The sequence below is a fragment of the Ctenopharyngodon idella genome, chromosome 13 (assembly GCF_019924925.1).
Source record: "Ctenopharyngodon idella isolate HZGC_01 chromosome 13, HZGC01, whole genome shotgun sequence".
Classification (NCBI taxonomy): domain Eukaryota; kingdom Metazoa; phylum Chordata; class Actinopteri; order Cypriniformes; family Xenocyprididae; genus Ctenopharyngodon; species Ctenopharyngodon idella.
The window spans coordinates 18749482-18764069 of record NC_067232.1 but is presented as its reverse complement, the minus strand read 5'-3'; the positions used below and the strand labels follow the sequence as shown (position 1 = coordinate 18764069).

At 39.2% G+C, this 14588-nt stretch overlaps 1 protein-coding gene across 2 annotated transcripts in view; it reads left to right on the top strand.

Annotated features, from left to right (window-relative positions):
- The window catches only part of zgc:171482 (zinc finger protein), a 127456-nt gene that overhangs the window by 42668 nt on the left and 70200 nt on the right, over positions 1 to 14588 (top strand). The gene's annotated exons all lie outside the window — the stretch shown is intronic.

The following is a 14588-nucleotide window of genomic DNA, read 5'->3' as shown; positions in this document are numbered from 1 at the left end:
CTGGACACTTAAACCACACTTAATGTAATTTAACTGCATTAAATAATAAAATACCAAGCCAAATAGCATCTGCAAATGATCTATTGTTTTAAAACCTACAAAAAAAAAAAAAAACTTTTTTTCTGATATGTTTTGCTTGAAAAGTGTGCTTGTGCTATTGTTCTTTAAAATAAATGCCATATTTTGTCTAATGTAATGACAAATCATATTTGAACTACATACACATGTAATTTATGTTCCCAAACAACTTTTGGGGCTGCTGTACTTCTCTCTCTTCTTTCTCTTTTTATTTATTTCCAATATAACAATCCAAAAATTTTGTCTTTTGATTACTATTAATTAAAGTGGCCATATGTAAGAATTTTCATGTATTAATTGCTTTTTTATTGCCAATGTGTGAACAGCTTGTAACGAAACGTAAAAAAATAAGACCTTCCCAGGTTGTCTATGAAAGCCTGTAGACTGTAGATTGTAGATCTGTAGATTGTAGACTTTAGATTTTTATGTGAATGACTTGACGTTTTTGCTAGGAAAATCAAAAGAATGTGACTTTTAACCGCGTTCCTGAGATCCTCTCTTTTGTTCAATGACACAACTAAAGCAATGTTCAGGATGATGTCGAAAGATCTATTCTTTACTGTAATGTCGTGTCATGCAAAGAAATGGGATTACTTCAGACTACAGTCACACATAGCCATCTATATAGTCTATGGTCTCACATATAGGCCTCTTTATAATCAACTATTATAACAGTGTAATTTTAATTATGTTATCTGTCGACATGTTGCCAGTGAATTGCAAAGCTGGTGCAAACATATCCACATCACTATGATCAGATGCTTTCTTAACCACTGTCATTTTTGTTGTGTTTATTTTGTTATTGAGAGAAAGCGCAATAATGCTAAACAGTGTGGACAGCGTTGGGATGTTTGTTAACAGTACATTGCTGCAAAGGTATTTCCAACTTCATTTACTTTACTAAGCTAAGAACAAAAAACAACTTTACTGTGAGTATATCAGGGCATTGAATCCTATTTAGTCTGTTGTACATTACTTGAAGACTAGTGCAAGCATGAGCAGTAAGTTGCTGGCTGCAGTTCACTTAACGGCCACCGGTGTCACTAATAACAAAGGTTTATGAATTCAACATATAGCACCTTTAAAGGGGACCTATTATGCCCCATTTTACAAGATGTAAAATAAGTCTCTGATGTCCCCAGAGTGTGTATGTGAAGTTTTGCTCAAAAAAACCCACAGATAATTTTTTATAGCAAGTTAAAATTGTCACTTTTTGAGGGTGAGCAAAAACGCGCCGTTTCAGTGTGTGCCCTTTAAATGCAAATGAGCTGCTGGGCTCGAACTAAGAGGGCGGAGCTTCAAGAGCTGATTCTCCGGTGTCAGGATTCAGTCAGGACGCACTATAATGTCAGAAACTGCGAATATATGCTGCATGGAGATAGAACAGGTATAGTTTAGTTCAATTACGGTTATAACTTGTTTTTATCCACTATATTAGTACAAGCCTGTTGTACCGGACCCGTAAGACTTTACCAATGAGTTTTATGTCCTTTATTGTACCTCATACAAACGATGAAGCGTCCGTTTTTTACTCTAGAAAATCACTGTAAGAGCTTAATAAAACAGTGCAAGTGTGCATTAAAATATTATCCATAAACTCTCTCTCTCTCCCTTGCATTATCATCAACATACACAGCGAAGTACACAGAAAAACTCGTTACAACTAACAGTAAACAAATACATAAAGACATTATGCCTTTTCGGGTGGTGCTTAATAAACTGGTAAACTTTATATCTGTAAATCAACTCCGATGAACTGTAATAAAGTGCTCTCACCTTCATTACTGCCATATCCAGTATCACTCTGGAGACTGTAAGATGGATCACGAACAGTTTACTGATCTATCCTTGAGTAACAACTTTTTAGCACAACCTCTGTTTTGTATTGTCCTTTTTTGTATTGACATTCATTCACAAAGCAGTCTGGTGTGAAATGATTCGCACGGACATAAACAAATTTCGGTAGAGTTGAGGGAGAATTTTCTCCGAAAACAAAATGTATCTACCTCATCTATAGCGGCTCAGATTTAGGGAGTAAATTGAGAGAGCTATGTGGATTAATCCATCCAGCTATAGAACACCTAAAACGCTTGGGAGACATTCTCGTCAGTGCAGCAATGGCGGACTGTACAACTGGCTGTGAACTCGCTCAAGGCGGTTCTATGTTTAAACGGCAGTGTCTGTCAACATTCGTGGACGGGGCCTGTGGTTAATGTGATGTCACATTGCCAGGGATCTGGAAACGGCTTGTTCTGAGACACTGCTTATGATTTGTGGGGATTAAAAAAAAAAGGAGTGGTTGCATTTTTATCATTATAGGGTGGTTGTGTACACACACTGCCAACACACATTTACAGCCAAACACCATGCAAAAGTGAATTTTGCATAATAGGTCCCCTTTAAACCTATCTGTCAGGCCGATACTATAAGATAGATCATTAATAAGGTATGTTTATCTCTAATATGTGACCCTGGACCACAAAACCAGTCATAAGTCGCATGGGTATATTTGTAGCAATAGCCAGCAATACATTGTATGGGTCAAAATTATTGATTTTTCTTTTATGCCAAAAATCATTAGGATATTAAGTAACGATCATGTTCCATAATTTTGTAAATTTACTACCATAAATATATCAAAAAATTATTTTTGCGAGTGGATATGCATTGCTAAGGACTTCATTTGGACAACTTTAAAGGTGATTTTCTCAATATTTTTTTTTTTGCACCCTCAGATTCCAGATATTCAAATAGTTGTATCTCGGCCAAATATCGTCCCATCCTAACAAACCATACATCAATGGAAAGCGTCCAGTGTTAAATGAACACTGTTCTTGTTAAATTAACATTGCCAGTGTTTATATAATCCACACCGGATTATATAAACACCGGGTGACACTGGAAGTGTTAATTTAACACTGGATGTTTTGCTGTGCAGTTGATAAATCTCAATTTCAAAAAATTGACCCTTGTGACTGGTTTTGTGGTCCAGGACATATACTATGAGACATATCTCTCATAATATGAGACATATTGTAACACAGTTCGTATACACTGGAAGAAGGAGGCGGGAACCGGCGAACATTCAACATAACTTTAATATTAAATAAACAAAGAACAAAACGAAGACCCTCACGGACGTCTGCCGGCCACACAAACATAATAAAACCATAAAATAAGTCCAGGCCTGGTCCTCTCTCGTCCTTCACTGTCGTCGCTTCCCTTTTATGCTTCCGGAGCTCCTCCGTGAGAGATTTGAGGCCGGTGCGACTCGCAGCTGATGCTCGTTATCACTCACGTCACCGGCCTCGCGCCGTTCCCTCACGGCTCTTGCCTGACTTACTGTAAATTGACTGGCTCTCAGTTGTTTCTCTTCAGAAAAATACCCCAGTAATTTTACCCTCCTCTCAAAAATGTTTCAATTTGTGCTCAGATTTGTCAAGATACAAGTCTCCAATCAAAAGTCGGAGATCTCAAAATGAACTCAAATATTTCTCATCAAAATATCTGAGCTATGCGATTAATTTTTCACATTTATTTTATACATTTATTATACATTTTGTTTCATGTCTTCACACACTGCAAATGACAACCATTTGGAATAATCTATTTTACTTGTTGATTAACCTCAAGAGACATTTTTTCGTCTGCAGTGAAATGCTAAATGAGGGCAGTGGAGATTACAGACACTGAGATTTGATATCTCTGTTATTTTCACTCTACAGAGAAAGAATGTTAATGTTCCATTTTCTCAAAAGGTAAATTACCAGCACAGCAGTCATCTAATGACTTCATGGACTCTGAATTAAGCCATGATTAACACGAACTGTTTAGGAAGCAGATAGACAACTTGGAGAGGCTATAAACCACTAGATGAAGAGTTTTTTATTCTTTTCTGGCAGCTCTGAACATACTATAAAACATCTTAATGATCCCAGTGCGGATTGATGATTTGACATACTGATTCTTACAGGTTGTTTTGAGTGGTTAGGAAGTGCTTGAGCTCTTGTGATTGCTTTCAGAAGGGTCTCTGAGGGGTGGAGATGTTAGTTTATAACTCTATGAAACATTCAGCATTGAGAGAAACCAAGCCTCCCAGCTACCATTTTTGTTTGAATCGTGGTCTGTGCTCTTATATAGAGCTCATTAGTGTGGTTGTTTATGAATAATTCTTCTTGGACCAGACCCTTCTCTGCCGTGACTGCACTGGCACTTTCAAGACCTCCGTTTGAGAGAAGCAATGCTGACGGGCATCAAATCAAAAACAAACACAGCTGAAGAAAGTACAAACACTAAAGAAACAGATGCTGGACAACTTTTCACTGACCGAAACTTTCACAACTCTTTTGTCCACTCCACACATCCCTACAAGTCAGTTCAGATTCCTCTGTCAAGAATAGATGGATTGAATCAGATCATTCTCACTTTTGCTCATTTATCAGTCTGGAATCAGTCAGAGACACTGTATGCCCTGTCAATGCCGTCTCACACAGGAGAGAAAAAAAAAAAATCACACATGATATCTCTTTTCACATCGATTTTTTCCCCTAAGAAAGACATGTACTGTGAAACAGAGCTTCATATTCTCAATTGTTTCTTCAAGACAGAAATGTTTAAATGGTTAGCAAATTGAAACTCCTGCTTTTTCCTCAGAAAAATACAGCAATAATCTCAAGTGTCTCCTCTGGAGTTTAAAAAGAGATCTTAATGTCTCAAACTGTGCCCAGACTTACCAAGATACCAAAGTCTACAATCAAAAGTCAGAGATCTCAATATGAACTCAAGCATTTCTAATCAAATTTCTTCAAGATCAAATGATCTGAGACATACTATCCAATTGTATAGCTCTATACTTTTATGGTATGTCAATAATTGTCTCATTTAATTATATTTTTAGATCATTTAGGGATTTTAAGAGGAAACATAAGAAAAGGTAGATATATGCATGAAACTTTACTAAGAACTCATTTAAAATCTTATGAACGAAGAAAGGCTTTGTTCACACTGCACAAAAGTCCGGAGGTGAAGCACAGGCAGCAGCGCTCTCCGGACACTCACTCTCCTTCAGCTAGGGTCAGAAGAGGGGATGTAGGACCTCGACCAAGCCAGGGGATACATCACTCTAATGCAGCTTAATTAACCTTCACCTCCATGAACTTTTGGGGCACTGTCTTGACAGAGGTGCCGAAAAGCCTGGAAGGTGACATTGGGGCATCAAGGTGGAAGCTTTCTCCTACTCTTTGCCCCTAAAGGTTAAGCCATAGATGCCTCTCCATGGTGACCATGGCAACAATCGAGCTGCCCACGGCACAGTCTTCCTGATAGTCCAGAGGGCAAGGTCTATCACACAGCTGAGCTCCAGGACTGCACCTGGAGATAATCCCTCGCCCAGATCGAGATCCATTAATAAATCGGCCTGATAGGCTTGCAACACCGACATGGTGTGAAAAGCCCTACCAACCTGGCCCACCGACACATAAGCCTTACCATCGAGCCAAGATGTAGTCTGACACGGCTTCAGTGGCAATGCTGGAGCCTTCCATAAAGATGCCGCACCGGGAGAAAGATAGCTCATGAGAGAATCTACAATCCGGGGCATCCTCATATGTGTTCAGCCAGCCCCTTCACGTTTAAACAACTGATTGCCAAAGGGGCTTGAACACGAGCCATGGCTTCTCCCACGACTTGACCATTTCATTTGGGAGATCGGGGAGAAATTGAAGGCTCACCGGAGCGGGATGCTTATGACCCATGAGGAGTCGCTTATCTAGTCTGCCTGGGGCAGATTCAACCTTTTCCGGTTCCACCGATCTAGATCGGGCCAACAACATGCTCTCTGCCAGATCGGAAGAAGCCGCAGAGCGAGGCGGGAGCTGAGCCCCTCAAGGACTGACCGAGCATTCTCCGCTCAAACGTACACAGCTTATGTGTGTCATCTGGTGTTATATATCTCTCACACAAACAAACGGCTTCCTGAAGACAAATAAGCTGATGACGTTCTCTCTAATCAGCCTTATATACCTTGCTGGTGAGCCTGTGATGTCACCTGGCTTTGGTAGCCAATCAAAATTGGTGTGTATTACACGTGCTTCAGACCATAGCGCCAACTTAGTGGCTGCATCTGAAAACTTAAAAATGCTGCTTTCGGAGGACGCATTCCAAGGTAGGAAGGCGTCAATGCCATCCAAATCCAATGTTAGCTTCATATCCTGTCTCCTGAGATACCTTTTATCTGATTGATTTTTGAAGGCAACATAGGTGTATCCTTCACTGCCTTTGATATCCCACAATCCTGTGCATTCTATTCGGTGACAGCTGAGCCAGAAAAAGAAAGATGGCATCTGAAAGTTGCAGTTTCTGGTCAGTTCTGATGTCATTTCTAGCGAGAAATTACTACTGTAGTAATTAAATATTTGTTTAGTTCTCTCCAAAGCTCACTCTGTTTTGCTGTAGATCATTAAACTGTTACGCTGCCTCAGAAGTCTGTCCGAAATCAGTTTCATGAGGTACCTTCGTACGCAAACGCTGCCTGCTGAGTCATTGCCTATAAGGCAGCGAGGCAACAAGTCAGCTCTGCGGTCATCCATGATGCACCGCAGAGTTCCACTTTGAAAAAAGGAAATTTATATCTCCCAATTGTGACATTATTTCTAATTTTAAACTTTGTCTCACAATTACCTTTTTTATTTATTTATTTTTTTCACTGAGGTGACAACAGGCTTCCATAACAGAGACATTCCAGCATGTAAAAGCCGAGCCACCCCTGAGAATAACACTCAGTCTCGTTTTCAGTTACCTCTTAAAACTCACCTTGTTTTTCAGACTCGTTGACTTTCATCAGAAGGGAGTTACACTGAGTCTGTGGAAAGAGTGTTTGAGTTTCCTTTTTTAAAAATGTCAAGCAGAAGTACACAGACACGCAGGAGAACTACAAAAGAGGAAAGTAGGTCGGTAAGGTGCTCGGAGATATAAAAAAAAAAAAAAATCTTTCTTTGCTTTAGTGGCTCTACGCCAGGTAGAATGACTGAGTTAAAGCATGTTAAAGAATGTTTTTGTTGTTGTTGTTAATGTTTTTTTTTTCGTCTCCTCCTCTATTCTCCTCAATTTTTCTAAATCTATATTTTGTATTCCACTTTTAACAGGCAGAATTAATGTGCCTCTGTGACTTTCCTCCTTCGGGCTCTTATTTTTAGTTTGTTTTCACACCCTTCCCAACATTACAACAGAGGAATGAGAGAGTGGAGGAGAGAGATAAACAGACTCCTAATTAAATGCTCTTTGTTAACAACAGAACAGGACCAGACACTGCCAGAGCATCACATACACACACACACACACACACACAGACACGCAGACACACACATGCTCACACATAATCACAACTTCACACACCAGCACCTTCACTCACACATGCTCACACACTCACTTTGCTTTTATTATCAAACCTAAAATAGGTCATATGTAAATGCACACAGACAAATGTGTAGGTGACAAGTTATTGGCGAGGAAGAAAAAGGCATGTTTGAATGAAAACCTGAGAGGAAATATGAAATAGACTTTCATTCGTCTTCTGCAGCAAATGCTATCAAAAAAAAAAAAAAAAATCTCATTAAATCGAGCAGGAGTTCGTTTTATTTTGTGTCTATTGGTCTTTCTCACCTGGGTTGGTTGGTTTATTTTAGGTGTTGCTGACTACTTCAATTTTCCCAGTGTTATTTATTGGATTACACTCCATGTGTCTAGAGGTGTGAGGAAGAATGTTTGCCCTGGTTTCAGGATCATAATCATCATAGCAATCCATATGCACAGGCCCTGTCGATCTGAAAACCACTGATAGGGTGCCAGGACTCGAAAACACATCCCTGAAAATCAAAGAAACCCCAAAAGGCAGGAGGAAACAAGCTGATACCAACTCATATCTCAAATTCGAATAGTTTCTGTCCCTGCTGGGGACAACTCTTTTTTTTTTAGGGAGGGAGGCATGTGAAGGCCAAGTATGGTAACCCATATTCAGAATTTGTCCTCTGCACTTAACCCATCCAAGTTAGTGCACACACATTAGGAGCAGTGAGTAGTGAACACACACACTGCAAACCATGGACACACACACCCGGAGCAGCGGGCAGCCATTTTTTGCTGTGGCACCCGGGGAGCGATTGGGGGTTTGGTGCCTTGCTCAAGGACACCTCAGTCATTTCCTGGTGGTATTGAGAATCAAACCTGCAACCTTCGGGTTACCAGTTTGACTCTCTGACCATTAGGCCACGACACTCCCACTGCGGCCCTGATGGGTTTTTAAAAGAATTATATCCTGATAATTTTCAGCTTAGAGTTTTCTCTGAAATGGTTTAATAGGGTGATTTTGTTTCACTCAGATGAACTTTTATTTCAAACAAACAGCTCAAACACTAAAGCAACAGTTTTATCAGTGTCCTGACTTTGTAAGACTCAAATAATGATAATATTGAGCTGATGCGATCATTTTCATGATATAACCGATACATGGCTGATATTAAATTTCTGTAGTATTTTGTCTAAATAAATTTTAAAAAATTATATTAATTATGATGTACAGTATGGAGAACAGATAATAATTGGGATAAATGAGATTTGCTAAAGATTGTTTAACAGTGGTATTAAATGATTAGTGTTTTTAAAGATTAACTTCAAGCGTTAGACGAGGGCAAAGGTAAATATCCAATATTGACTGATATAAAGAAAAAGTTTGGGGTCAGTAAGATATATATATATATATTTTTTTTTTTTTTTTTTTTGTTGAAAAAAGTCTCCTCACCAGGCCAGCATTCATTTGTTCACAAAGTACAGTAAAAACAGTAATATTGTGAAATATGATTACAATTTATCATTCCTGTGATGGCAAATCTGAATTTTCAGCATCATTACGCCAGTCTTCAGTATCACATGATCCTTCAAAAATCATTCTGATATGCTGATTTCTTATTATTATCAGCACTTAAAATAGTTGTTAATATTTAACTTAATATTTTTTTTTTGGAAACAAAGGTTTTTTTTCAAGATTCTTTGATGAGTAGAAATTTTTAAAAAAAACAACAAGATTTTATTTGAAATAATTTTTGTAACCATCTTTAGCGTCAGCTTTGATCAGTTGTCCTTACTGAATAAAATTGTTAATTTGTTTAATAATATTAAAAACAAAAAACAAAAAAAAATAACCTGATAAACCAATAAGGTACTGATATATTTTGCATCCCTAACAATAGATATGATATTGTGCAAAATTATCAGAGATATAACGAATATTTTATACATCACCCAGCCCTTTACACAGTGTGTGAGGTGCCTGTGCTTCCAAAACAAACTGAAATTAGTTGCATGCACTGCACAGAGATCACATGAAGCTAAAACACACATCATAATAGATGCACACACTTGCATACAATGATGAGCGCAGCCTGAGCTGTGACAGTGAGCTGCAGAAGGCCTGTTTACATGAGCGGAACAACGACGCAATGAGAAAACACGCCTGTGAGCGGAGAGAAAGCTACACACTCACCTCTCCTGCAAACAGCAGTCAGAACACACACGTTCATTGGCCAGCTTGCTGGAATCAGGTCACAGGCTCAGGGAAACAGAACTTGGCCATGAAGTTTGAACTTATTTGTCTGATTCCTTTCAGCAGGGAGGTGACAGCAAACACTCTGGTCCCCTAACACACACACATAACCACAGCTCTGAGACGACCACTCTGGTCCAGACGTGTAAAAGAGAGTCTGCTCCTGTGTGCTGTGAGAACAGGTTCACATTTCACTCAAATGTGCCAGTATGCAGCACTTCTGGCGTAACATCACAGTGCATTCAGGCACGGTACAATTCATGAGAACTGTAAGAATAATACTTGACTACCATGTTCCACAATCCATCTGAAACTGGGTTGATCATCTGGTAGCTGGTTTGTTTCTGGTCCAAGATGGTTCCCTATCAGGGAAGAGAAAGTAACTTTAATTTGTAAAGAACTTAATTCATGGTTTTACAAAAGATTTCAATTTCAAATAAATGTTCTTGCAAACATTCTATTCACCAAAGAATCCTGAAAAAAGCAGCGTTAACTGATTTCAACATAAGAACATAAGATTAGTAATAAATTAAAAATAACTGAGAACCAAATCAGCATATTTGAATGATTTCTGGAGGATCACATGACACTGCAGACTGGAGTAATGATGCTGAAAATTTAGCTTTGCCATCACAGAAATAAATTACATTATAAAATATATTAAAACAGAAAACAGTTCTTTTAAATTGTAATAATATTTTGCATTTACTTTACATGCCAGCCAGCTTCCAAGGTATAGAAAAAAAAGTCTGTATTTTTGCTAAAGGTTTTTTTTTTTTTTTTTTTTTTTTTTTTTTAGAAACAGGTGCAATCAATTACTCAAAAAGAAGGAGACTGTGCATATGTATGGCTGGCCTCACCTTGAAATGCTGATTTTACTGTAATAAATGTGAAAGCAGAGCACACTTGAGCCCGTGTTTGTCATTGCAAGGTCTGATACATCAACTTCAACCACACTAAAACATTAGAAGTATTTTTTTATGTGACTGAGGGGGCTTGGGTTTTTTATAATGATATTGTAGAACAGGACCCAGAGGAGCATTGTATCGCTCACTGGTTGTTCTTTCAGAGCTCAGAGGACTCATGTTCTCAGTTGTTTCTTTTAAGTGCCTACAGTCTCAGATGTTTATCGTAAAATCCCTTAGAGAATTAAAAAATAGAAACTAATAAGACATTTGTTGTCATGCACTAAGAGTATAGAGCTATATTATACAATTAATGCGAAAATCATCACTTAGAAAACTTTATCTAGGATGAATTTGATGAGAAATATCATCCAAGCATGCTAAGAACATTTACCAGAGAAACAAAATTGTGTTAGATATTAAGACTATCTTAAATTGAGTTTATTTTTCTTAACCCCAAAAAAAAAAAAAAACATTTGCCAAAGGGGGGCGAAAAAATAAACTTAATTACAGATATATTCTCTGGGAAAAAAAAAAAAAAGACTGAAAAGTCTAATTTTGTAAAGTTAAAAGTAAAATAGTTTTAATGATGTTTATTATTACTTACAGTACCATTCAAAAGTTTGGGGTCAGTAAGATTCTTCTTTTTATTAATTAGTACTTTTATTCTGCAAGGATGTATTAAATTGATCAAAAGTGACAGTTGCAAAAAATGTATTTTAAATGCGGTTCTTTTGAAGTTTCTATTCATCAAAGGGAAAAAAAAAAGTATTGCAGTTTCCACAAAAATATTAGGCAGCACAACTGCTTTGAAGGAGTGCTGCTGAAAATTCAGCTTTACATCACAGGAATAAATTACAATTTAAAATATATTAAAATAAAAAACAGAGATTTTAAATTGTAATAATATTTCACAATATTACTATTTTTACTGTATTTTTGATCAAATAAATGCAGCCTTGGTGAGCACAGGAGACTTCATTCAAAAACATGTTTTTAAAAAAATCTTACTGACCCCAACCTTATAGGAACAGTAGTGTAGGTTGTATTACTACTGGAACATTAGAAAAAAACATTGATTAAGGAAAAAAATAAATGCTGTGTACTTCTCAAAAGTCAGGAGAACATTAAGCAAAAGTTTCGATTTGATTACAAACCCCCTTCCCCCTCCCTCTTTAGAAACAATTGAGAGGTTAAAGAGTGGCAGAGCTGATGTGGTGGTCAGGCGCTCTTTGCTTTAACATGCTATCAAGAGTTCTGTTCGGGTTTTCAAACTTAGTGAACAAGGTGAGGAGGAACAGAGCTGTCAATACTAATAAAGATTTCATCACGGGCACTGAAAATCAACAAGATGGCTTCCCCAAGGGAGAGAGAGATATGTCTGGATAGTCATTTGACAGAAAATCCACACAGAGAAAGAGAGGGATATAGACAGAGAAACAGTCTCTCACCATCACACCTTGCAGTGGAAGTGCAGCTCAGATTTTCCATGACTGCTGGTTTACAGACATTTTGCTGATGAAGCGTCCCCCCTGAGTGTTGCTTTGCACCTCTATTTAAGTGCAGAAATGTCAGCATTGACGGTTGAGCAGAATGTGCAGATACAAACCTGGCTTAAGACTGAAGAAAATGTCTGACACAACATGCTTGAGCCAAAGTTTTTCTTTGCTCTGGAATGAAAATATGGCAGTTTTATTTTTAAATGTCTGATTCAGATCGAGCAGATGCTATTTGCAGTATCAACAACAATAGCTCACTAAAAATAACAAATATGTTGTCATTTACTCACTCAAACCGTTACAAACTGTGTCGTTTTTTTTACCCTCAGCTTCTTCTGTTTTCTTTTATGGAACAAAAACGGAGAAGTTAAGCGCAATGTTAAAGGCACATTCAGTCATTTTCTTCATCATTAAAAACTTTTACACACGCAAATGAATAGTACTTTAACATTTTCATCTCTTCCTCACACAGAACTATTATATAGTTTCAGATGACTTTATAGCACAGCCGCTTTTTTTTTTTCCATTTTTCCCCTATTCATTATTATTGCATTTAAAAGAGTAGTGTAAACACTGGGCTGTTTGTATTTGTACTCCACAGAAGAATGTTTTAAACATCACTGATTGTTTTAGACTCACTCTCCATGTGGCTTCCCTCATACTTCCCTCACAGTTTTTCTGTTTCTAATTCCCTCTGAAATCAATCTGGAAAGATCTCTCACACAGACAACGCCATTTCCAGTCTTATAACAGGAATCAGTCAATCACTTCTTAAGGTTTTTCCTGCTCTCTTTACTGAGATTGTGATTCTAATTATTTTAAGCAGCTATTGATTTTATCTTGCTAGAACTGAGGCTCTTCAGATTTCTTCAGATATATATATAGAAGCATCTATAAAATATCTTAGAGGTATGTATTACATACAAATATGGCTTGCTTATTTAATAAAATCTCTGTGGACTCAAAATTGCACTTTTCACACTCAAAATGACCAAAAGTGGATCTACATACCGTGTCGATAACAGTTTTGTTTTCTCCTCATCCATCATGTTGTGTTTAATAACATTTTGTGGTGGAAATGATGCAGAACCCTTGTGGAAATGATGTAACCCTCGTTCCCTGAAGGAAGGAACGGAGACGTCACGCCGGAGGTAGACCGATGAATTGGGAATCTCGCCAGAGAGACCGATCTAATTTGAGTGTAAACTAAACAAGCCATTGCACATTGGCATGCAATCTTTGCATCTGACTGCCACGCCTAGCCACGTGGGTACAAATTCCAGCGCCCAGGAGGATGCAACACTTCGGGTAGAGTGAGCTTGCAACCTGAGCGGACAGGGCACGCCCTGTGCTTGGTAAGCCAAGGCGCTGGCATCCACTATCCAGTAGGCTATCCTCTGCTTGGAGACAGTCTTTCCCCTCTGCTGGTCTCCATAACAGACAAAGAGCTGGTCTAAGGTCCTAAAGCTTTGTGTCTGCTTGACGTACATTCATAAAGCATGGATGGGATAGAGCAAAGCTAGGGCTGGATCTGCCTCCTCTGGGGGCAGTGCTTGCAGGTTCACCACCTGGTCCCTGAAGGGAGTGGTAGGCACTGAAGTCAGCCGGCCTAACCTCTAGGCACGATTCACAGAAAAAAAGGCCAGTGCAACCAGCAGCAAAGTCTTCACAGACAGAACCTTTAGATCTGCTGACTGCAAAGGCTCGAATGGGACATTCTGAAGCGCTCTGAGCACCAGAGTGAGGTCACAAGAGGGTATGGAGGGAGGCTGGGGAGGATTTAACCTTCTGACCGTCCTAAGGAACCTGATGACCAGGTTGTACTTCCCAACCGATTTGCCTCCTATGGGGTATGCCGAGATAGCAGCAGCATAAACTTTGAGGGTGGAGGGAGACATCCTTCACTCCAACCCTTGCTGCAGGATGAAAAGAACGGCTCTAATCGAACACTTTCAGGGGTCTCTCGGTTCGAACACCACTCAACGAACAGGTTCGACTTCAAAGCATAATCGTGTCTCGTAGACAGTGCTCGTGCCCGAAGTGATGGTGTCAACTACCTCTAGGGGTTGGTCACCTTGAACCTCCGCGTCCCATCCAGGAACCAGACATGGAGTTTCCAGAGGTCTGGACGTGGGTGCCCCGTCTCTGAGAAAGTAGATTCTTCCTCAGAGGAATGAGCCAGGGAGGGGCTGTCCCGAGGAGCATCAGTTCCATGAACCAGGTCCGGTTGGGCCAATAAGGCGCAACTAGCAAGACCTGCTCCTTGTCCTCCCTGACTTCACACAGTGTCTGTGTGAGTAGGCTCACTGGGGGAAACACATATTTGCGTAGGCCCCGGTGCTGAGGGTTCCAAACAGCTGGCAGTGGGAGGTTTCTGGAGAGGCAAATAGGTCTACCTGAGCTGCTCCGAAGCGTCTCCAAATCAGCTGGACCGCGTGGGAATGGAGTCTCCATTCTCCATTCACCTGACTTCTTGGTGGGGGCCTGAATGGGCGGGGCATCAGGGCATGA